General features: G+C 44.7%; 3 pseudogenes; 2 read left to right on the top strand and 1 right to left on the bottom strand.

Moving 5' to 3' along the window:
- Window positions 1-3,813: 3,813 nt before the first annotated feature.
- Window positions 3,814-5,677, bottom strand: LOC119624303 (glyceraldehyde-3-phosphate dehydrogenase pseudogene; annotated as a pseudogene).
- A 2,988-nt stretch (window positions 5,678-8,665) lies between these two features.
- LOC103224100 (3 beta-hydroxysteroid dehydrogenase/Delta 5-->4-isomerase type 1 pseudogene) lies at window positions 8,666-13,821 on the top strand (annotated as a pseudogene).
- Window positions 13,822-15,204: 1,383 nt separating this feature from the next.
- On the top strand, window positions 15,205-16,555 carry LOC119624152 (3 beta-hydroxysteroid dehydrogenase/Delta 5-->4-isomerase type 1-like; annotated as a pseudogene).
- The last annotated feature ends 7,664 nt before the right edge of the window (window positions 16,556-24,219 follow it).

Here is a 24,219-nt window from a genome sequence, read left to right as displayed (position 1 = left end):
CTGTGTCATGGCTACCTGGCACAATGTGTCAGGGGCTCAAGGTGCAGGAGGGATCACTTCCTTATATGCACCTGCCGGCTGAGATTAGACCCTAAGTATGTTCTTCTGAGAGGGAAACCTATTTAGAGCCACTGCACATCTTAGGGAGCATTTCTTTCAAGACACCCTCACATGATTCTCAGTCACCTGAGAATGCCTGGAAAGGCTGAGGGGAGCAAGGTGCTCTATTTCTTCATAGTGGAAGATTCCACACTCATGAGCCAGAGGGTTCAGAGTTGGTCAAATCCGACAGGAGAAAGGACTGAAATACACACACACACACACAACAAAACAGTTAAGCAAAACTAACAGTGATCACACTGAGCGCTCAAAGTGTGAGCAGGAAATTAACACCAGCTGGTTGTTAATGTTAATTTTAGTCATTTAAAAGAAATGATAAGACACAATCCCAAACCAGTTTCATACCTAGTGATGGAGTCCAAGCTGGAGACCACGCTCCACTGATGCAGACGCAGATGAGCTCACCTTCCTTGATGGAAGCAAGTAGAAAAACGACCACAAAAAAAGGGGAGTTGTTTTAACAGCAAATAAACCTCTGACCCCCTAACTGAAAAATATTGGAAGGGATCCCAGCAGGAAAGAGTTCCCTGACTTTGGTAAATCATCCTGTCAGTTTGGGATATAAAGTGCCCAAGCAGGTACCAAGCACCGGGAGGCAAATTTCCACAGGTCAGGTCACTTTCACTCAGGATCCCTCCATGGTTACCAGATGTCAATTGAGGAAAATGATGAGACAAGTCTGAATCGTTTTAGCAGGTTCATTTGTCAAAGTTAAGGACAGACCCAGGAGACAGGTCTATGCCTTTCTCTGTAGACGATTTTGAGTGCTCCAAATTCAAAGGGGGAAAGAGTGGGATATTGAGAAGCACACAGTTTTTATGTAAGGGTAGGGTAGGGAAAAATAGCCATCATGCCCTTGTCTGGCTCAGTGAATCTGCATTTTTTATATAAGATGACATAAAAGAGGCAGAGGGAGGCCGAGGCGGGCGGATCACGAGGTCAGGAGATCGAGACCATCCTGGCTAACACAGTGAAACCCCGTCTCTACTAAAAATACAAAAAAAAACCTAGCCGGGCGTGTGGTGGGCACCTGTAATCCCAGCTGCTCGGGAGGCTGAGGCGGGAGAACGGCATGAACCTGGGAGGCGGAGCTTGCAGTGAGCCGAGATCACGCCACTGCACTCCAGCCTGGGCGACAGAGCGAGACTCCGTCTCAGGAAAAAAAAAAAAAAAAAAAAAGAGGCAGAGGGAAAATGCAGGGAATCTGCATTGTACATAAGGTAAGATGGAAAACACTGGGTAGGGGAACAACCAGATATGCATTTGTGTCTGGCAGCCCCGGTGACTGCCCCTGTAAAGATAAGTTACCAATTTGCATTGCCATGATGAAGTTTTAACAGCTAACCAGAAATTTTCTTGTGGGCAAAATATGGGATGGGGAAGGGGGGCGGGGATGTGGGGATGTGGCTTTTCATCTTGTAGCCATCTTATTTAGGCACCAAAAGGGAGAGGCAGGTTTGCATGACCCAGTTCCCAGCTTGACTTTTCCCTTTGGCTAAATGAGTGTGGGATCCCAAAATTTAATTTTCTTTCACAAACCTATGAGGTGAGGGTGACTATTCTCATTTTATCAGTGAGGAAACTTGTTCACAGTCACACTGATTAGTGACTAAGCCTTCTACCAGGGAGTCGGCCTTGAAAGTCCTTATCTTTCCACTGAATCACACAGCCTGAACTGGTCTTGTCAGTGGTACCGCAGAGCACTGGAGCAGGGAGTGCTGATTCTTGGGAGAGCCCCAGCTCACTTGGTTTACCTCTTTTTGCTCAGTCCCATGCGGGGGACTCTCTAGAACCCAGAAGATTCCCTGAGGGGCATCTGGAAGGATTTACATGCCTTACCAAATGGGCCTGAGCAGGGGAGAGAGAAGCAAAAATGCATCCACCCTCCACCAATTTCAGGGCTAATTTCCTTGAAGGTCTCTACAACACACCTGGCTATACGTGTGTTGGCCATTCGGGTCATTTATAACCCTGCATTTTACCCTTTAAAATTACACAATGAAGCCACACCATGGGTTCCTGGGCAAGTAAAGGGAACAAGCATGAACTTCCCCGAAAATGTACCTTCTATTCAGCCCAAGAAGTGGAAGTCTATTACCCCACATCCCCAGATTTAACTGCCTCTCTCTCATTTCTCCTTGTCTTCTGTAAATCACATCCTTTCTTCCTTTATTCTTCCATTTCTTTAGCCTCTTTCCTTACCTCTATCTCCCTTTAATCACTGGCCCTCTCATTCTTCTCAATTTTCATGAGAAGAAGAGACCAATCAAGAGAAATGTGGGGACTTCAATGATGATGTAGTCATTAACCAACCAAAGAAGCAATAGTTTAAAAACACACACACACACACACACACACACAGTCAGGGGCATCAGGGACAGAAGTGAACTGAAGCAGGTGAGGAAGTTGCTGTGGGTCCAGAGTGTGGGGAGGGAAAGCTGTCTCCCTCTGTACCTGGCAATGAAGAGAGTCACACCCAACATCAAAACGGCTTCTTTCTTACACAGAAAATTTACAGATCATTAATCAGCTGAATTTGATTACTGCAAAGGAGATAGTTTCAGTGTTCGTTCTGCAGGGAAAAAGGAAAAACATTCTGGCCCAGATGAACAAGTTTCCACCACTTTCAAAACCCCAAAGAACAGAAGATCAGCACCAGCATCAGGACGGAGTGACCCCAGGCAGTGGGGAAAGGTGAAAAATGGAAGGAACACTCATTTTTCCCCGGCCACTGCACAAAATAGAAGAGCAGCATCTGTCCAGCTCTTGTAAGCTATTCACACCATCCGTATATTAATGACAAACAGCATGAGAAGGATAGGAGGGTGGTGGAATCTGGGGCAAGAGCCCTTTCCCCTTGTATTTTAGCCTAGTGAAACCCTACACCTATAAAACCACCAGAGCAATTTTCACAGGGAAGGGAAGGAAAAGGACATATCTCCAACGGGCAGCAAGGGGTGTTCGAAGAAAGAGACGAGGGAATTGGATGGGTCAGCAGTCTCAACTGAACAAGCAAAAAGGCCTTGGAGTGTTGTAGCCAACAAAATGTGCCATCCCTTCTTATACCTGAGGGTGCCAGGTGGGCAGAGCTCCTGCACCAAGCTCTGCTGCACCTCATGCAATGCACCACACGGGGACATCAAAGGCTCAGAGGGAAGAACAAGGAAATCTGACCTGGTGGGGACTTTTGGGTCTTTTTCTCCACCTAGGTGGCTCTGCAGGGTACCTGGCAAGGGAATGAATGAACCCTCAGGCAAGTACTCAGCCACTGGCCTAAGGACGAGGTGTATATGAGTACAGAGAATGGAGCTAAGCTGAAGTCACTGGGAAAAGCCACAGGAGCCCATGGGGCTTGAATGAGGACTTGGATTTCTGGATCCAGGCAGGGAGCACAGCCTGGGCAGTGGTGCAGAGGATGATGAGGGGCATGAGGAGCTCCCTGCCCCCACCTTCTAGGAAGCGTGTACAGAGGCCAGATGAGGGAGCTCAGGTGCAAGAGTCAGTCACAGACCCAATAGTCAGGGTCCAAGGACTGGGGTGGGGCGTGGAGCCCACGACGGCCTGGTGAGAACTGGCAGGAAAGTGACCAGAGGCCAACTCTTATGTGAAATCTCTTGATTTCTAAATATTAATGACTAACTGTAAATTGGAAAAAGCAGTGTGAAGACCTGCTGCGGGAGGGGGGATGCGTGGGGTAGTGTTCAAACTGTATGTGTAATATTTTATACCTTAAAAAGTGGGTGGACAGGTGTCAGCAGCAAATCTGTTTGTTCTTAGTGATATGTCCCAAATACACATTATTATACCATATTCTCATATTTTCTGTGTGTGTGTCATAGGTTATAATTTTTTTAATAAATTAAACTTTGTGGGGAGAAAAGCATGCAAACTAACAAAACAAGTCTGCAGGCTGGACCCAGGCCTAATACTTCTGATTTTCCATTTCTGCTCCCAGTTTAGTGGTCCAGCGGGGGAGATAAAATATGAGACATGTTAGGTGCTGTGCACAGTAAATGTGCAGAGTACCATAAGAAAGGAAAGTGCTTCCAGAAGATTTATTTCCATAGGGGATTCATAGGATCCTTGCATTTAGGCAAGGATGACCTCACCCACAGCCTTGGCAGCACCAGTAGAGGCAGGGGTGATGTTCTGGAGAGACTGGTGACCGTCATGCCACAGCTTCCCAGAGGGACCATCCAAAGTCTTCTGACTGGCAGTGATGGCGTATTCTGTGGTCACGAGTCCTTCCACGATACCAAAATTGTCATGGATGACCTTGGACAGGGGTGCTCAGCAGTTGGTCGGACAGGAGTCATTGCTGACGATCTTGAACCTGTTGTCATACTTCTCATGGTTCACATCCATCAGAAACCTGGGGACGTTAGCACTGGGGGCAGAGATGATGGCCCTTTTGACTCACCTCTGGAAGTGAGCCCCAACTTCTCCGTGGTAGTGAAGACACTGATGGACTCCACAAGGTACTCAGTGACAGCACTGCCATATTTGATTTTGGTAGGATCTAGCTTTCCATTGATGACAAGCTTCCCATTCTCAGCCCTGACGGTGCCATGGAATTTGCCACGGGTGGAATCACACTGGAACATGTAGGCCATGTAGTTGAGCTAAATTAAGGGGTCATTGATGGCGACAATATCCACTTTACCAGAGTTAAAAGTAGCCCTGGTGACCAGACACCCAATACAGCCAAATCCGTTTATTCAGGCCCTCAGCTTCACCATGTTGTCTCAGGGATGTGGCTGGAGCAAAACAGGACAATGTGGCTGCCTGTGGAACAGGAAGAGAGAACTAGCTACAGCATATTACTTAACACATGGTTATCATATCAAGAAAGTCTTCAAAAACTCTGATGCCAATAGGGTATGGCTCAGATGGGCCTCACTTTACACAGCACGCTGAAATTCCCTGAGCATGTAGACAATTCAGTTGTCTCAGTATCACTTGTTTAAAAGACTATCCTTTTCCTTCATTGAATTTACTTTTGTTAAAATCAAGTGACAATAAGAATTTAGGCCATTAACTTACACATAAGCAAAAATTCCCTCAAAATGGATTATAGGTCTAAATGTAAGGGCTAAATTATGCACATCTTAGAAGAAAGCACAGATTAACATATTCATGATCTTGAATTAGGCAAAACCCCAACTTTTCCTGGTAAAAGGGAAAAAGTTTAAAAATGAGACATGATCAAAACTAAAAATGTTTGCATTTTGAAAGACATCAATAAGAAAAATGAAAAGACAAGCTACGGACTAAGAACAATTTCAAATCACGTATTTGATAAAGACTTGTATCCAGAATATAAAATACACTTACAATTAAACAGCAAAAAGATAAATAACCCAGCTTTAAAATGGGGAAGATATTTGAATAGCATTTCATCGAAAAGGTATAGGAATGGCCAATAAAGCACATGAAAAGATGGCCAGCATCATCAGTCAGCAGGGAAATGCAAATCAAAACCACAATGTGATACCATTTCTTACCCACTAGAAGGCTAAAATAAAAAAGAAAGACAGTGACAATGGGAGGAAGTGAAAAAACAATGATGTGAAAAATTGAAACACTCAGGCATTGTTGATGGGACAGACAGCCACACCGGAAAACAATTTGGCAGTTTCTTAAAACATTAAAGATACATTTACCATATGACTTAGCAGTGTCACTCCTACCTGTCTACCGCAAAGAAATAAAAATGTATGTCAACACGACATGTGAATGTGAATATTTATATCAGTTTTATTCATAATAGTCCAAAAAGTAGAAGCACCTTGAATATCTATCAACTGATAAGTGAATAAACTAATGGGAGCCATCCATACAATTTAATGGGATTTGGCACCTAAAAGGAACAAAATATTGATACGTGCTACAACATAGATGAACCATAAAAGTATATTAAGCTAAGTGAAGGAAGATGGATACAAAGGACCACATATTATATGATTCCATTTATATGGTGTCCAGAAAATCAAATCTGTGGAGTCAGAAAATCAGTTATGGGCTTCCTAGAGCTGGGGGGTTTGGAATAAGGGGTGGCAACTGATGAGCAGGACGGATTCCTTAGGAATGATAGAAATGTTCCAAACAGGACTGTGATGATGGTCACACAATTCTAAAATGTTACTAAAAATAATTGAACTGTGCCTTAAAACAGGTGAATGTTATGATATATCAATTATGCCTCAGTAAAGTTGTTTAAAAATAAAAGAAAGTTGGTAGTTTGGCTCACATCAGTCTTGTCCTTTGTTTTATTTCTCATGTTCCTAAAGAAAGCGAGATATTTATTGGTTTAAAGAAAGCTTATATTTATTGGTTCCACTCAGAGACTCCAAAAGAGACACTGGTTGAAATCTATCAGCCTCCAGAACTCTCAACAGCTGAGGGAATGGGCGATACTGTCCTGAAGGAGATGAGGGCTACCTCAGGTGTACTCCAGCATCTGCTACAGCAGGCAAAGGCATGTGATGCACCTGGTTGGCCTCAGATAGTGCTCCACAAGTCTCAGCAAGACCCAGGGCCTGTAGCTAGTTCTGCCAGCTTCAGAGAACAAGCTGCTACATCTTGCAGCACAGAGTCAACCTTTCTAGGCAAGTGGGTTTGAAGCACTGGTAGTTAGGTTCCAAGTATTAGATGAATGTCTACAATGTGGGAGGAGGGCAAGACCCAGGGTGGAGTTTCAAACCAAATCATTTGTAGAGTATTACTTCCAACAACTTCAGAAAGCATTATTTTCAAGTGCTTATGGCATTTCACCAACATAGACCATATACTGGACCATAAAACAAGTCTCAAAATATATCCAAGGATCAAAATCATACAGAGTATATGCTCTGGCCACAATAGGATTTAATTAGAAATCCATAACAATAAGATATCTAGAAGACTCCCAATCCTAGAAAACAAGCAGCATATGTTGAATAACACTTTGATCATAGACGAATTCACAAGAAAAAGTTCATTAACTGAGTGATGATGACCCAGTGCCTCAAAATGTCGGACGCAGCTGACATAGTGCTTAGAGAGAAATTGACAACTTTCAATGCCTGTAGTGGAAATGAGCGAAGGAGTAAAGTCAACTACCTATGCTTTCATCAAAAGAATACTGAAAAAGAAGAGTAAAGTAAACCCAAAGTTAATAAATGTAAGCCAATTATGAAAATAATGAAAATCATGAAATAAAAAATGAACAAACAATAGAGAAAAAAATCAATAGTTAATTTTTCTTTACACCATGCACAAAACTAAATTTTAAAATTATTTTATATTTAAACATATATCCAGAACCACAGAGATCTTAGAAGAATAAATTATGAAAATATAGGAAGTTGAAATAGAAAATGGGAATTCTGTGGGAATAAAAATCAGAAAGTAGTTGCCTCTGAGATTGATTGTGCAAAGGGCAGGAAAATAACAGGGGACAGTTCGAAAACACCTTTATGGAGGGAAGGAAATGGTCTGTATCTTCGTTGAGTGGTACTTACATGGGCATATATAATTGTCAAAGTTCATTGGCACTGAACACTTAAGATCTGGGCATTTTAATGCATATAAATTACACTTTGATTTTTTAAAATAGAGGAAAGTGTTTTGGGGAGCTTATGGTAGTGATATTGGGCAGTTGTCAGGCATAGACTACAGAAGCATTCACAGCATATTCAGTTAAGGAATTTGCTGAGAATGGTTTTGCAGCCAAAAATACAGGATAAGTTCAAACATCTATGGTAAGAGTCATTGGGTCATACAACCAGAAATCCCCACTCTTGTGGTACAGGCCATATAATTAAGTGGTTATCACTAGATAGCTTCCCTCCAATGATGTTCTTTGTCTAGGAATCCAAAGCTCTCCCGGGGTAAACTGCAATTGAGGTTTTGGATATATTGGGTAGGAGAGTAAGTCACCTCACATAAAACTTAGTGATTGGAGCTGTCAACATTTCTAAACCTTGCAAGACAGGAGCAACATCTCAAATGATAGTCTGAGAGAGGAGATAATGGGCTAATGTGGATTTCCTCCCAAATGTATTTACTGCACAAAGTCAGAGTTCACATTGCACTTGAAGAGTTCTCCAAGTCTACTTTAACTTCACAGTTTGCAGATCCCAGAGAGCTGGTATCAACTGACCAGTGTCCTGTTAAGTCTAAACCCAAGACTCTTCATCACACTGCAGCTTTGAATTTCTCTTTCTGTTCCTGGGAGATTAAACTTCTCATTCTGTTCCTGGGAGATAAAACTTAAAGGTCACTGTTCTTCTGAGTAAAGGGATCCTGAAGGAGCAGAGAGCAATGAGTTTGTGGCAGGAGTTCATGGTGATAATGACTGAGCCAGAAGCCACAGTGCACAAAGCTCCAGGCTTGCCTCAAAGGATGAGGCGACCAGCACCCTGACTACTCTCTTCAGCTATTAATAATCTAACTAATGGTTAGAGCTTTTTCATTTTCTTGCAGCTACTTCTGGCAATGGTGGGATATGGAATTTTTGCAAAAAAAAAATTGGGTGGAAGTAAAAAGGCATCTGTGTGAGTGTATAAATATCTGATCTCCCTTTTTAGCCCTCTCTAGGGTCACCATAGAGTAATATCTTCTCCCCAGCATCTTCTGTTTCCTGGTGAGTGTTTCCTGCTACCTTGGATTGGCCATGACAGGCTGGAGCTGCCTTGTGACAGGAGCAGGAGGGTTTCTGGGTCAGAGGATCATCTGCCTGTTGGTGGAGGAGAAGGAGCTGAAGGAGATCAGGGCCTTGGACAAGGCCTTCAGACCAGGACTGAGGGAGGAATTTTCTAGTAAGTAAACTTGAGTCATAGTTGTGTGGCTCCAGCTTAAACCCTGTTGTGTGGGGAGGTGGACCTTGTCTAGCAAGTTATGGAAAGTTGTAGGCAAATCTAAGCCAATCCCACATCCAAAGTCATTAAAAAGGAAACATTAAAGAGTATAAAATGTCATAGTGTGAAATATACTGAATGGGGTGTCCAGAGACTGGATTCTGGCCCTGACCCAGAACTTGAGAGGCAGCCACCTCAGCCTCCAGGCCTCTTTTCTTCTATTAAGAAAATCCCACATCTGTTCTCTTTCTTGTCTATAACTCTTTTATGTCTGAAGCTTTTTGTCTTGGCGATTGCTTTGCAACATTCACAAAGGACACCATTACCTAAAGACCTCACCAGTGGGTCCTGCCTCTCTAGACTGCGCTGGACTTTGTTTAGTTTGGAAGCCTCCTTAGGATTTTTAGTGAGGGGAAAATAAAAGGGAACGAAGGTAAAGATGAGTGTGTAAGTGTTTGTGTGTGGGGTGTGTGTGTGTGTCAGAAAGAGAGAGAAAAAAATGAGGAGGAGAGAGAATGAGAAAGTCAGTGAATGAATGAGAAAGAGAGAGAATAGGAGAGAGAGAGGGCATCAGTGAGAGAGAGAGAGTGTGCTCAAGTGCACAGTACAAAGCAGAGACAGAGTAAGAGGCAGTATGAGGTCGGACATGCCTCATTTAGATTTCTTAAAAATGGCTTTAAAAACAACAACAACAACAACAACAACAAAAAACATTTCTCTCTGTTGCTCAATACCCCAAAGAAATTGATGGCAGAATTTGCTGTAGCAACTCCTTGTGCAAAAAAACCCCATGAGGAAGGTACAAAATGGATCACATCTAACTGGACAATGAACCCATCAAGGTCTAGAAACATAAAGTTACTCACCAATGCCATCTGATCAATGTATAGCAGCGCTCAGGCCAGAGCTTCCTTCCATAGGCTCCATCACTTGGCCATTGGGTTGATGCTTGGCAAAGTGGGTCTTCAGTCTCTCTCTTTGCCTCTCTGTGTGCCCCAAACCAATTCCTTGTCCACCTCCCCAACCCAAGGGATTGGGGGGACTGTGTGTCTACATGTGGGCTTTGGCTGCCCAGAGGGTCCTCCCCTGCCCACAGAAAAGCTCCCACTTGACAGCACTCAGAGACCACACCCAACAATCTCTTCTTTCACTCTCCCAGAGAAGAGTGGCCTCTTCAAAAGTCCCATTTCCTCCACCTTCTGTTTTAATGGTGTCTTTGATAAACAAATATTAACATACGACCAATATTAAATGTTTGTAATCTTTATATCTCACCAGTATTCGCGCTCTAACACCTGATACCGGAAAAAAAAATAATGCTCAGCCTAAGGGAATCGTTCACCTATGGTGAAAATTCAGAAGGTATAATGAATGAGTGGGGGCCTGCATGAAGATAAAAACAGAGAATCTATTCAGTGTTCTTTCTGTGTCAGGCACTGTGCTAAACAATTTTGCATGTGTCGACTCATTTGCTCCTCATAACCACCCTATGAGATCGGTTTTTTATCATCTTCCTTTCTTACAGATGAGGAGACAGTCAGAGAGAGGTTAATTAACTTGTTCAAGGTTCCACAGTTAGAATATGGTAAATCTGGATTTGAACACACGCAGTCTAGTGCAGCATTTGTGTGCTTAAGCAGTAGTTAGTCTAGCATCTTCTAGAAGGAGGAAGCTGTAGCTCCATCAACAAAGTCCCCTTTCCTGGTGCCTCTTTATCCCTGCAAACTTGTTTTTCTCAGTGCTTTTCTCGCCACTTTGGACTTCTTCCGCTTTGAAATAGCAATTTCTTTGAGCCAGTCTGTCTAAAGTCGGCAACAAAGGAGAAGCAGAGAAGGGAGAAGAGGGGGAAATACAAACAGAAAATTCCACTCTCAGGCTGTTACCACGTCTTCCCAGCAGCCTCTTCCCTGGCTCCTCCCACTGCAGGCCCTTCTTGGAGGTGCCTGACTATGGGAAGGGGCTGGGAGTAGACAAAACATGGCACAGGCATTAGGAGAGTAAATGGTCCCGCCTGTACCCCAGGAAGGAATTTCTCCAGCCCTGAGTTTTTCACCTGAATTTCACTCTTACAATTATTTGGCCTTTGTTGCCAATTTCAGTTAAACTGGCTTATTCTTACTCTTTCTCAGAAAAGTTGATTCTAAACAGCTGGTCCTGCACCTGGGGTACAGAGTACAAGGCTTGAGGTGAGGTGGGCAGGTTTGAGCCTTACTAGAAGCCTGACCTTAGATCTGTCCTTTAACTTATCCGAGTCTCAGTTTCCTCACCAATAAAGTGGGACTCAAAATACCTACCTTACAAGATAGCTGTAAAAGGAAAGAAGCAAGCTGTGGGCTGTATGCAGATTATAAAGCACAAATGAGTGTAGAGTATTTATCTGAGCTCCATGTAGCATGGTGTTCATTTTGGGGCTAATTCCAGCTGACAACTTTACTGGCAGCGTCACTTCCTGTGGATTTCAGAGAAGCCTGAAGATATGGATGTTATATCCACTGCCCTTGGCTAGACGTCTACTAGACATCTGGGATGTTAGTTCATCGGTGGCTAACTCATTTTCAGCGTTGCTATCTGCTTTTGATGATATCTGATAAGAGTTTTTCAATGAAATTCATCATTTATGCCCATCCTCAATTTCCTAGTAATGGCTCCACTCTCCTCCCAGTTGGCCAAGCAGGAAACCACAGGGGTGATTTTATCTTCTTTTCCTCTCAGCCCAGATCCAATAGGTACCAGGACCTTCAAGGTAAGGTCTGAAATTCATACCTGGTGTATCTCTCCCCTCCTCTGCTTCCACTGCTGGACTCTGGTTCCAGCCCTCATCTAAACATTGGCACAGACATTCTGATTAATCATTTGATCACCTGGCTTTCTCATATCACCTGTATCTGTCCATTTTATATCCTCAAGCCAAGGTTAACTTCCTACACCACAACTCTACCTCTGTTTCTCTCTCTCTCTTTTTCTTTCTTTCTTTCTTTTTGTTTTTTGTTTTTTTTTTTTTTTTTTTTTTTTTTTTTTGAGAAAGGGTCTTGCTCTACCCCCCAGGCTGGAGTGCAGAGGTGCAATCTCAGCTCACTGCCACCTTCACCTCTTGGGCTCCATCCATCCTTCATCCATCTTTCTGCCTCAGCCTCCTGAGTAGCAAAGAGTGTAGACAGATGCCACTACACAGGGCTAATTTTTGTATTTTTAGTAGAGACGGGGTTTCACCAGGTTGTCCAGGCTGGTCTCCATCCTCCAGGCTCAAGGCATCCACCCACCTTGGCCTCCTAAAGTTCCAAAAATTGCTTATTTATATTTGCAATGCAAAAAGAAATAGGCGTGAGTTGCCACACCTGGCCTGTTTCTCTTTTTATTCCAAATATCAATAAGCATTTTTCTTTGACATGATGCTGGAGACCCAAAATCATGATTCCATACATGATTCCTCATTACCTACAAAATTGAATTCACTTTTTCCCTTTTATACCCAACTCTCCACAATCACCCTAGGCTCCTTAAGAAATTTGGTGAGTCTCTCATGACTCTGGCAATGCTTATATTCTAGGCACACCTGACAGGTCACTGCTCAGATTACTTTTCTGAAATGAGACATGGTAGAAACAGATGCTTGCTTTCCTAGTAAACTGCTACAATGCTGATTTCTGTGTCTTTGTTTGCTTCTTCTTTCCGTGGAATGTACACCCTCCACACTAACACCCCACTCTAACCATCCTCGAACACCTGTGTAACATCACCTTTATCAGAAAACTTCCCAACCAGATCCAGAAATCATTCCTATGACCTGACCTGTGTTCACACAGAGCTCCAGAACAAGACCAAGCTGACAGTGCTGGAAGGAGACATTCTGGATGAGCCATTTCTGAAGAGAGCCTGCCAGGACGTGTTGGTCGTCATCCATACTTCCTGTATCATTGATGTCTTCGGTGTCCCTCACAGAGAGTCCATCATGAACGTCAATGTGAACGGTACGGTGGCCTGGGGAGGAGATGGACCAAGGTGGGGAAATGAGGATCAGAAAGAAGGGCAGGAAGGAAAGAGAAGTCTCTCCACTGAACACCTGCTGTGCTCTGGGCCAAGTGCCTTTGCTGATCACTACCAACTGGGGGAACTCAAGGCTGCTATTTCCAGTTTCATAGATGAGAATACTAGGACTGAGCAAAGACAAGCAACTTGTCCAAAGTCCCACAGGTAAGTAAGTAAGTAAGTAGGAGAGTTCGACTTTAAACTCACTCCTGTGTGACTCCAAAGGCTGTGAAAGCTCTTTCTAATGTGGCCCCAGTCAAAAGTCAATTAATCTCTGACTTCAGACTCTTGAAATCCAGTTACCCCTTGGCTCCCCAGCCCAGAATCAGACCTTCCAGGTGTTACCATAGTCATCATTTTGAACCTTGTGTGCAGGCTGATGAGAACATTCAGAGCCCTCCTGCTCACCTCCAAGAAGAAGTCCTCTCCAGAGAACTAGCAAAGCTGGTTCACAGAGGTCTGTCAGGACAGAATTATCTAGCACACACCTTCCCACAATATTTTTTTAACAATAAGAGTTTCCCAGTGTACCAGAATGCAATCTGTTCAGCTCACCACAGGGTCTGCTATTACATAGCTGTTTCCAGCCATGTGCCCAAAGTGCACCCTCATTCAATCCTCATCCCTTAAATGCTTGGTGGTCTTTCTGAATTGTCACTTTCCAACCTACTTTAAATTCAGACACATTTCCTTAAGGAATCTTCTAATGCACTCTCACTCTCTGATCTCCAGAGCCTCTTCAGCACCACAGCACCCCAACCCCCGGCCTGGCCCTCCACATTCAGGCTACTCAAACGCCTTTTCTTTTTTTTCTTTTTCTTTTTTTTTTTTTTTTTTTTTTTTGACAGAGTTTCACTCTTGTCACCCAGGCTGGAGTGCAGTGGCATGATCTCGGCTCACTGCAACCTCCACCTCCCAGGTTCAAGCGATTCTCCTGCCTCAGCTTCCCAATGTAGCTGAGATTACATGTGCCCACCACCACACCAAGCTATTTTTTTTTTTTTTTTTTTTTTTTGTATTTTTAGTAGAGATGGGGTTTCACCGTGTTGGCCAGGCTGGTCTTGAATTCCTGACCTCAGGTGATCCACCCACCTCCGCCTCCCAAAGTGCTGGGATTACAGGCATGAGCCACCGCACCCAGCCTCAAACTCCTTTTCTAAAGCAACTGATTACTTTTGAGTCGCCAGTGTCATCTCAAAAAACAAAAACAAACAAACAAACAAAAATCCTTTCCAGTTGCTGCTTACCTATACCTCTAAGTACCTCTACAGTGAAAGGAGGATGCTAAGAGTAACCAGTTTTTAATTTTAATTCCTGCTCTCCACAGCTCCGTACAACAGGGGATATGAAATGACAGGGGAAGACATCTCTTAGATGTCTTCTAGATGGAAAGACAGTTAGAGACATCTGTTTCCGAAAACCATTATCACTCCCAGGCTTAGAAAATACTTCACAATGTTGATCAATTCCCCCTTGAAGGCCAACTAACTCCAAATTTTCTCCCTCATTGGATTAATTTGTAAAAACCTGAGACTGTCTCTCCAGAAATTCAAATTGCACAGAGACTTTAAATTGGGAGCCCCTTTCCCAGGGAACACACAGTCAGGAAAAGAGTGTGGGTCTCCAGCATGTTCCCACAACCCACGGTTTGCTCAATGTCCAGAGATGGTCCTTGTGACAAAGTTTTATTAGTACTCAACAAAATGAGAAAAACATGAACAATTTCATGTATATTGAAGAGTGTATATTGCCTGCATACTATGTATTTGTGTGTGTGTCATGTGAATTCTTCCACTACCCTTTTGTGCCTAAGAACTGGGACTATCCATACACTCAGAGTATTTTTAGATTTTAAATGATCTGTCTTTAATGGTATTGATGAAAAATCCTAATGTTTCAATGTCTACGTGACAAAACAAAAAGTGATAACCTGAGGTCATTTTCCAAAATTAAGGTACACACACACACAAACACACACTCACAGACACATACGTGAAACCCAAAAGTCTAAAAGTTCTTGCTCTCCAGAACCCACATGTCAGTTTCTTTTCATCTTTGTGTTTTTCCTGTGGTTGTAGCATGGCCCAGTGTTAGTCAGAGCCACAGAAGAATGTATCCCGAGTCTGTTACAACCACTGCACTTGGGAGTGAGGAGTGGGGCACATGGATCTGTGTACGTGGTTGGCCCCCCTTAGGGATATTTCCTGACACTGAAAGCATGCTCTTTGTGGGCAGGTACTCAGCTCCTGTTGGAGGCCTGTGTCCAAGCTAGTGTGCCAGTCTTCATCTACCCCAGTGCCCTAGAGGTAGCCGGGCCCAACTCCTACATGGAAATCATCAAGAATGCCAGGAGGGTGGAGCTTGATGACATCTCCTAACAACACCCACATGCACATCTCTGTCATCCTTAAATCACTGAGTCTTGGACTTCAGGGTCTCCTTGTGCCGGTCCATAAGGGAACCAACCCACTCCACGGTTTTCTGCTTGGCTTCCTCCCAGCTGTAGAGCGGCTCATACGCCAGATCTCGCTGAGCCTTCTTGTAAGAGAGAAACACAAGACTCTCTGGAAAACACATGGTCCGCTCCATATCCATACAGCAAAAAGCTCGCTGAGAAGGCTGTGCTGGCAGCTAATGGGTGGACTCTGAAAAATGGTGATACCTTTTACACTTGTGCCTTAAAACCCATGTGTATCAATGGAGAAGGAAACCCATTTCTTACTGCCAATGTAAATGAGGCCCTGAACAACAATGGGACCCTGTCAAGTGTTGGCAAGTTCTCCACTGTCAACCTAGTCTATGTAGGCGATGTGGCCTGGGCCCACATTCTGGCCTTGAGGGCCCTGCAGGACCCCAAGAAGGCCCTAAGTGTCCGAGGGCAGTTCTACTACATCTCAGATGACACACCTCACCAAAGCTATGATAACCTTAATTACATCCTGAGCAAAGAGTTTGGCCTCTGCCTTGATTCCAGATGGAGCCTTCCTTTATCCCTGATGTACTGGATTGGCTTCCTGCTGGAGTCTCCTGCTCAGGCCAGTTTGCACCTATCGACCGCCCTTCAACCATCACACAGTGACATTGTCAAATAGTGTGTTCACCTTCTCTTACAAGAAGGCTCAGCGAGATCTGGCATATAAGCCACTCTACAGCTGGGAGGAAGCCAAGCAGAAAACCATGGAGTGGGTTGGTTCCCTTGTGGACCGGCACGAGGAGACCCTGAAGTCCAAGACTCAGTGATTTAAGGATGACAGAGATGTGCATGTGGGTGTTGTTAGGAGATGTCATCAAGCTCCACCCTCCTGGCTTCATACAGAAGGTGACAAGGGCACAAGCCCAGGTCCTGCTGCCTCCCTTTCACATAATAGGCAGCTTATTGTCTTCCTCATGTCATTAAAACCTGCCTATTCCCTGGCCCGACCAGAAGCTTTCTGTCCTAATCGTATACCAGAGGACAGACAATGTGATTTGCTTTTTCCAAATCTCAGTGGCTGATTTTGAACAACTGTGGTCTCTTTTATCTTGAGGGTCTCTTTTAACTACTAGAACTCCATTTCTCCTCCTAAATGAGAAAGGATTTGTTTTCTTTTAAATCTCCTATTTCTTCACACAGTTCAATGAAACAAGCAATAAATATTTTAATGCTTAACCTGGAGGGAGGTATGGTTTCTGTTAATACATACTTTCCTCCTTTCTCTTTCATTTCCAGGTATCACTATCTCCAACTTAGAAGAGTAGCATGAAACCGGGGTTGGGGGGTGGGCAGAGTAGTGGGAGGGTCAGGAAGGGTGGTTGAAGGCTGAATAAGCTCTACCTTATTTCAGGCATGTACAACATGAGCTACATATGACATATATTACCTCATTGAATACTCATCAGAAACCCGAGGCGGTGCGACTATTTCCATTTTATTGCTGAGGAAATTTGTTCACAGTCAACTGATTAGCGGCTAGGCCTGCTATCAGGAAATTGGCCAAGAAAGTCCCTATGTTTCCACCAAATCAAACAGCCTGAACTGGCCTTGTCAGTGGTACAGCAGAGCACTGGAGCATGGGGTGCCAATCCTTGGGAGAGCCCTAGCTCACTTGGGTTACCTCCTTCTTGCACAATCCCATGCAGGAGATTCTCTAGAACTCAGGAAATTCCCTGAGGGGCATCTGGAAGGGCTTGCATGCCTTACCAAATGGCCTTGAGCAGGGGAGAGCAAGCAAAAATGCATCCAGCCTCCACCAGCTTTAGTGCCAATTTCCTTGAAGGTCTCTAGGACACACCTGGCTATAAGTGTGTTGGCCATTCTGGTCATTAATAACCTTGCATTTCACCCTTTCAAATTACACAATGAAGCCACACCATGGGTTCCTGGGCAAGTAAAGGGAACAAGTGTGAACTTCTTCAAAATATACCTCCTCTTCAGGTCAAAAAGTAGAAGTGTACTATCCCACATCCCCAGATTTAACTGCCTCTTCCTCTTTCTTTATCCTTCTCTCCTTTGAATCACATCCTTTCTTCCTTTATTCTTCCACCTCCTTAGCCACTTTCCTTCCCTCCATCTCCCTTTTAGTCACTGGCCCTCTTATTCTTCTCAACATGCCTGAGAAGTGGAGACAAATCAGGACAAGTTTGGGGACTTCAACGATGACATAGTCAATAACCAACCAAAGAAGCAACAGTAAAAAACAAACAAACAAACAAACAACAAACACAATCCGGTCTCAGGGACATCAGGGACAGAGTAGAACTGAAGCAGGTGAGGAGGTTGCTGTGGGGTCAGAGTGTGTGGAGGGGAAGCTGTCTCCCTCTGCACCTGGGTGTGACAGCAATGATGACAGTCACACCCAGGATCAAGATGGCTTCTTTCCTACACAGGAAATTTGCGCATCATTAATCAGTTGAATTTGATTATCACAAAGGATATAGCAGTGTTCGTTCTGACGGGAAAAGAGAAAAACAATCTGGCCCAGATGAACAGGTTTCCACCACTTTCAAAACCCCGAGGAACCGATGATCAGTACTAGCATCAGGGCGGTGTGGCCCCAGGCAATGGGGTAAGGTGAAAAATGCAGCACCCCTCCCTCCCCATCCTCTGCACAAAATACCAAGAGCCAGCATCTGTCCAGCTCTTGAAAGGCATGAACACCATCCATATATTAATGCAAAATTGTACGGGAGGGAAAGGAGGGTGGTGGAATCTGGGACAAGAGCCCTTCCTCCTTGTTTTTCAGCCTAGTGAAACCCCACACCTATGAACCACCGGGGCAATTTTCACAGGGAAGGAAAGGGAAAGGACATATCTCCATCGGGCAGCGAGGAGTGATCGAAAAGAGACGAGGGAATCGGATGGCTAGCATTCTCAACTGAACAAGCATAGAGGCTCTGTTGTGTTGTAGCCAACAATACGTACCATCCCTTCTTACAGCTGCAGGTGCCAGGCGGGCAGAGATCCTGCACCAAGCCCCACCGCACCTCACGTGATGCATCACACAGGGGCAGCAAAATCTCAGAGGGAAGAACAAGGAAACCAGACCCAGCGGGGACTTTTGGGTCTGTTTTCTTCACCTGGGTGGCTCTGCAAGGTACCTGGCAAAGGAATAAATGAAAGCACGGGCAAGTGCTCAGCCACCGGCTTAAGAGCTAGGTGTATATGAGTACAGAGAATGGATCTGAGCTGAAGTCACTGGGAGAAGCCGCAGGAGCCCATGGGGCTTAAATGAGGCCTTGGATTCTTGAGTGCAGGCAGGGGGCACAGCCTGGGCAGTGGTTTGGAGGAGGACAAAGGGCATGAAGAGCCCCCTCAACTGCTGGGAAGCATGTACAGAGGGCAGATGAGGAGCTCAGGTGCAACACTCAGCCACCGACCAGACAGGCAGGCTCTGAGGGCCTGGGTGGGGTGTGGAACCCACAGTGGTCTGCTGAGGACTGGCAGGAAAGTGGTGGGAGGCCAATTCTTATGTGAAATCTTTTGATTTCTAAATATTAGTTACTAACTCTAAATTTGAAATAGCAGTGTGAAGACCAGTTTTAAGAGGGATGCGTGGGCTAGTGTTCAAACTGTATGTGTAATATTTTATATCTTAAAAAGTGGGTGGCAAGGTGTCAGCAGCAAATCTGTTCATTCTTGGTGATGTTCCTAATATATATTACTGTATCATATTTTCAAATTTTCTGTACGTTTAACACAGGTTATTTTTTAATAAATTAAATTTGGTTGGGGAATAATATGCAAATTAACAAAACACATTCAAAGGCTGGACCCAGGCTTAAGGCCTCCAATTTTCCACTTCTGCTCCCAGTCTAGCAGTCCAGTGGGGGAGATAAAATACAAGACATGTTGGGTGCTGTGCACAGTAAATGTGCAGAGTGTCGTAACAGAGGATAGTGCTTCTGGATGATCCATTCCCCTGGGGATTCATGGGGTCCTTGTATTTGGGCTGATTATCAAAAGATGGGTAGGATATCAAAAGATATCAACAGACAGGAATTGAGTGAAAGTATTCCAGGCAGAAGCAATGCAGTCTGCAAAGACCCAGGTGGAAAATGGTCACTTTTCGGCAACAATGAGGCCAGACTAGAGAGTTCAAGGCCAGGGGAGAACTGGAAGATGCACCTGGAAAAAAATGATGGGCACAGACCTTGATCACCCATGATCACCCCTGGAGACACCCCGCCTCCTTCCTTCATCACCCTCAGAGTAGGAGTTCTGGGACCCCCTTAAAGATGACTTGACATTCAATTACTTCACATATAACATGCCTCATGTTCTCTCAAAAACTGGACTCTGTGGGAAAAGAAAGTCTCCTCTAGCTATGAATATTGATGGTGATGCTAAAAGCTGGGACATCGTTCACTATGCAATGGGAATTGTTCAGCCGTCCCTGGATTACGATGGCAATATTTTGTAGGATGGACTGAAAGAGATGAAAAGGATACTTCAAGAATCTAGGTAAGAAATGAAGGCCTGATTTATGCGTTGGTAACAAAACTGAATACAGGGGCAACTGAGGCAGGCCCAAGGCAGATTGACCTAGTTTAGACAGGACTGGGTGTGGGCACAGAACTCTCATGCATGCACTTTCTCAAGCCAGAAACCTGGATGGCAGCCCCAGACTCCTTCCACCTATCATTCTGGGCTACCAACTTTACCTCCACAACGCTTCTTGCATGTGTCCTCTTCCTCCCTGGTAACATCATTCCTACGTGTACCCACCACAGGCTTCCCCACCTTGGAGAGTCACCCATGAAATCTATTTGCAGGAGTCCAGAGTTGTCTCTCCAAACTAGTCTCACCATGTCACTCCCTTCCTTAAAACCAACCACTGGGTGGAGCCCCAGGACTGTCAGGGTGAGCCTGAGAGCCTTAGCATAACATATAGGACCTCTGAAGACCTGAGCCCTGCCTAACACTCCAGATTAATTCTTACCACCAATCCCTGTCCTATCCCCAGATTCTCCTAATTTGTGCCTCAACAATTTTCCAAAACTCAGGGCTTCCTGCGTGCAGTATGCTTTTACATCTACCCATGCCAGTGCACGGCATTCTTTCTGCTTAGAGGGTGCCCAGCTCTCCTGCCAGTGCATCCTTCCCAAGTTCTTCTTTTACATCCTCCATGCTTTGTGCATATCTAGTTGCACTGCCATTAATTTTTTATTTATATATCCTGTTCCCCACCCCTATACTGCCATGTCCTGAGGACAGTAACTCACCGTATCATCTCTCTGTCCCCAGTGTCTGACACAAAATAGACACTTGGGCTGATGGAGGAATGCACGGATGCATGGATGGATGAATGGGTGGGTGGGTGGGTGGATGGATGGATGGATGGATGGATGGATGGATGGATGGGTGGATAGATGGATAAAACACAAGTAAACAGAACTGTTAGAATGGAGAGAGGAAGAGATGGGGAGTCAGGGAGCAGAATGCTTTGAATGATAAAGCAAGAAAGAATTCAAAGATGACTTTTCAAGGTGTTGATGAACCTGAAGAACCTGGATTATCATGATGAGAATGGAAAAAAAGGGAAGTCACATGGCAGGTATGGGGTTGAGAATGAATTTGTTTGTGTGATGTGAAGAGTGAATGTAGGAGTGAGAGGCCCATGAGCAGGGAAAAGGAAATGTTGATGAAGGTGAAGTCCAGCTGTCATAGTTATAAAAGGATCGGGAATTAGATCCAAAACCTGAAATCTGCAATGCCTGGAGCATTTTTATACTACAAAAAAAGAAAGAAAGAAAGAGAAAGAAAGAGAAAGGAAGGAAGGAAGGAAGGAAGGAAGGAAGGAAGGAAGGAAGGAAGGAAGGAAGGAAGGAAGGAAGGAGGGGAAAAATTGCTTTTAAAAACTGAATTCAAATGAGAGTTTCCCACTCTTAGGAGACTCAGGTGAGGACCACTCAACCTCTCTGGGTACATGTGCTTCTTAAGACATCAAGGGACTCCGGGGGGAATTTGGGTGGGAGTTCTTTTCCTTTATCACAGCCCAAGATCTCATCCAAGGGTAATGAACAGGGAATTGAGACGGTGTTCTGAGGCATGAAAGAGGTTCATTATAAGGAAGTGGAGGGGGAAGTCTGGATGAACAGAAGGTGCCTCGGCCATTCTCTCTCCAAAGGCAAGGGTCACTGGGGTCAGTTACAGACTCCAAAACAGTCAGTAAGCTGTTCTGGAAATCTGAAGCTCCCTATTGCATAGTGCAATCTTTTCTCAAGAAATGGAAGAACCAGCACTATCGAAGTCAGCCCTTCTTCCTAATCAGGTACTGGTGACAGAGGAGTGGGTGTGAGATGGGCTGCAGGCCTATGGTCATCCTAACATGAACCCTGGCCACTGAGGTAGGAATACCCTTCTCATGAGCCCGGCCCTAACTCCCTCTCTCACCATCTGGAGTCTATCAAATCCCTGGTGTAGCTGAGCAGGGGAGCTGTAAGGGCACATGGCTCATGAGGTCACACAGGGCCTGTGCTTGGCTTAAGGGACTGACATGAGACCCCGCATTTTATTTTGCACTGATCCTATCCCTGTAAAATATGCAGCGAGTCCTAATTATGAGAACTTCTTTTAGCAGCAGGCAAAACAACTATTGTTCATTGATCAATCATGGGTAAATGGAAAAGGCTCTCTGGCTCCCCCAGGGCAGTTTGATGTCTTTGTAGAATTCAGATTATAGAACTAAAGAGGGCTTCATCAGGCATGGTGGTGCAGGTTTCAGCAACATTGAACATTGGCTCTGTCAATCCAGTGAATCTCAGGCTGTGAGGTTGTGTCTGTGATTTCTCCCAAATCTATTAACTTCAACACAGAAATCAGCAGAACTACTTCAGCAGAAACCTTGAGGTGACCCTCGTTTCAGACATTCACTAGTGCTACACTTGACAAGAGAAATGTCTAGTCAGATCCTTTTCCAGCCCCTTGACAAAGTGAGCTAGCTTTTCCAAGGTCACACACTGTCCTTTCCCTCACCCAACAAAGCCAGGTACAGTGGACATTGCCTGATTTGCAGCAATGGTGGGGACCCTGACTTACAGTAGCAAAGTCCTTGGCAGAGAATCTACTTAACTTCAAGCTTTTGCTGAATGTACCATCTTGCCCTAGCATAACATGTGAAGTCTTGACATGAAATTCCCCCCTGTCCACCTCTCACCCCCTGCAGTTCCTGGTGCCCCTGAAAATCATACTTACAGTTGGCAAAATAATTCACCACAAGCATGTTGGGCAGGCAGGGAACAAAATCAGCCTTCACCTTCACCCTTAAATGGTGCTGGAATGTGCAAGCATCTCTACCTCTCTCATATTTTTCTCCCTAGCACTGAGCACTAGGCCCAGCACTTGCCCACTCAGCTGAGGGGTGAACTTCTCAGGAGCTCTGCTCTTTATGAGTCACAGCTTCGGGGCTGGGGAAGGCCAGCTATACACAGATGGTATCAGAACACCCCGGCAGAATCACTCCCTACTTCAGCCCTAGTAGGTCCAGAAAAGCATCTCAGTGGAGTGTCTTTAGTGAATAAAAAGAATGCATGGAACTACTTTCAATGAATCCCTGGTCTCCAGGAAATGGAGTCTGCCAATACTTTTACTTAGGTTGAACATCTTTCAAATATATGAGTGGGAAAGTCAGCTTGAACACCGCATGTACACTGATACCTTTTTCAACCTTCCTGAACACAGGGCAATGTGGTATATGGAACAAAGTGCCGCCCACCACATTGGCTTCCAAAGTTGACATTCCCAGCTGCTGGAATGAGGCAGGGCACCAGCTGGATGCAGACAGCATTGTGAACAGTGGTTTGGATCCCAGGGGAGCAGCTGAAAATTGAAACCCATTGGAATGTGCTTTGGGTTAGCAGAGATGAACTTAAAACCACAGTCTGGCAGCAGAAAACTGCAATCTGCAGGGCACTTGTGGCTGTCACAATGAGACAGAGGAGCAAGTACTAGGCAATTCATGCTGGAGACTGGCCAGGTGTGCTCCTCCCCTCCCACACGGGCAGAGAGGACGGAAATTATGTTAATGCCAGGGGCAGCTGAGGAAAGGAGTCATGCCTGGGGTTTTGATTTGATAAGTGAGCTGAGTTGGGAAAATAAAGATTCATGAGAATAGGGGAAGAAGAGAGACTATGAGTGGTGAGGATGGTGAAGGCCAGCAGCAGCCTCCCACTGCTAGATTGATGGAAGCAGTGGAAGTTATCTGATGGACAGCCAAGACAGGCACTTTTCCTGGCTTTTATTATATTGTCTTCACTATTTGGAGCAGTTGTGTGAAAGGTGGCCTACCAGGAGCAGACAAAGCCTGTTGCACCTTGCACTGCCCTTTGCCTCTGTAATTCTGGTGGAGGAGAGGATTTGAGCCTTATATGTTATACTTACTGTAGTCCCCAAGAAAGAATGGGGGTCCCTAATTGGTCCTACAGAGTTCTTAACCCTGTTTCCTCATTAAAATCACCTGGGGAGTTTCTACAAAATTACAGGTACTTAGGCCTCACTCTAACTAATCACTCTTTACATTTAAAAGAAAAAAAAAAAAACAGCACTCCAAGGTTAAGAAAATCTGCAGCTTAAACGAATCAAACCTCAAGAATTCCAAGGTGACCAGGTGCAGTTTCTCTAATCGGAATGTGGGCAGAGGCCCACTCACAGAAAAGTTAGAGATAGCTGGGCATAGAGACTCACGTCTATAATCACAGCACTCTGGGAGGCCAAGGTGGGAGGATCACTTGAACCAGGATTTTGAGACCACCCTGG

This window comes from Chlorocebus sabaeus, chromosome 20 (assembly GCF_047675955.1).
Source record: "Chlorocebus sabaeus isolate Y175 chromosome 20, mChlSab1.0.hap1, whole genome shotgun sequence".
NCBI classification, from domain to species: Eukaryota; Metazoa; Chordata; class Mammalia; order Primates; family Cercopithecidae; genus Chlorocebus; species Chlorocebus sabaeus.
This window is presented reverse-complemented; position numbering and strand designations above follow the sequence as displayed.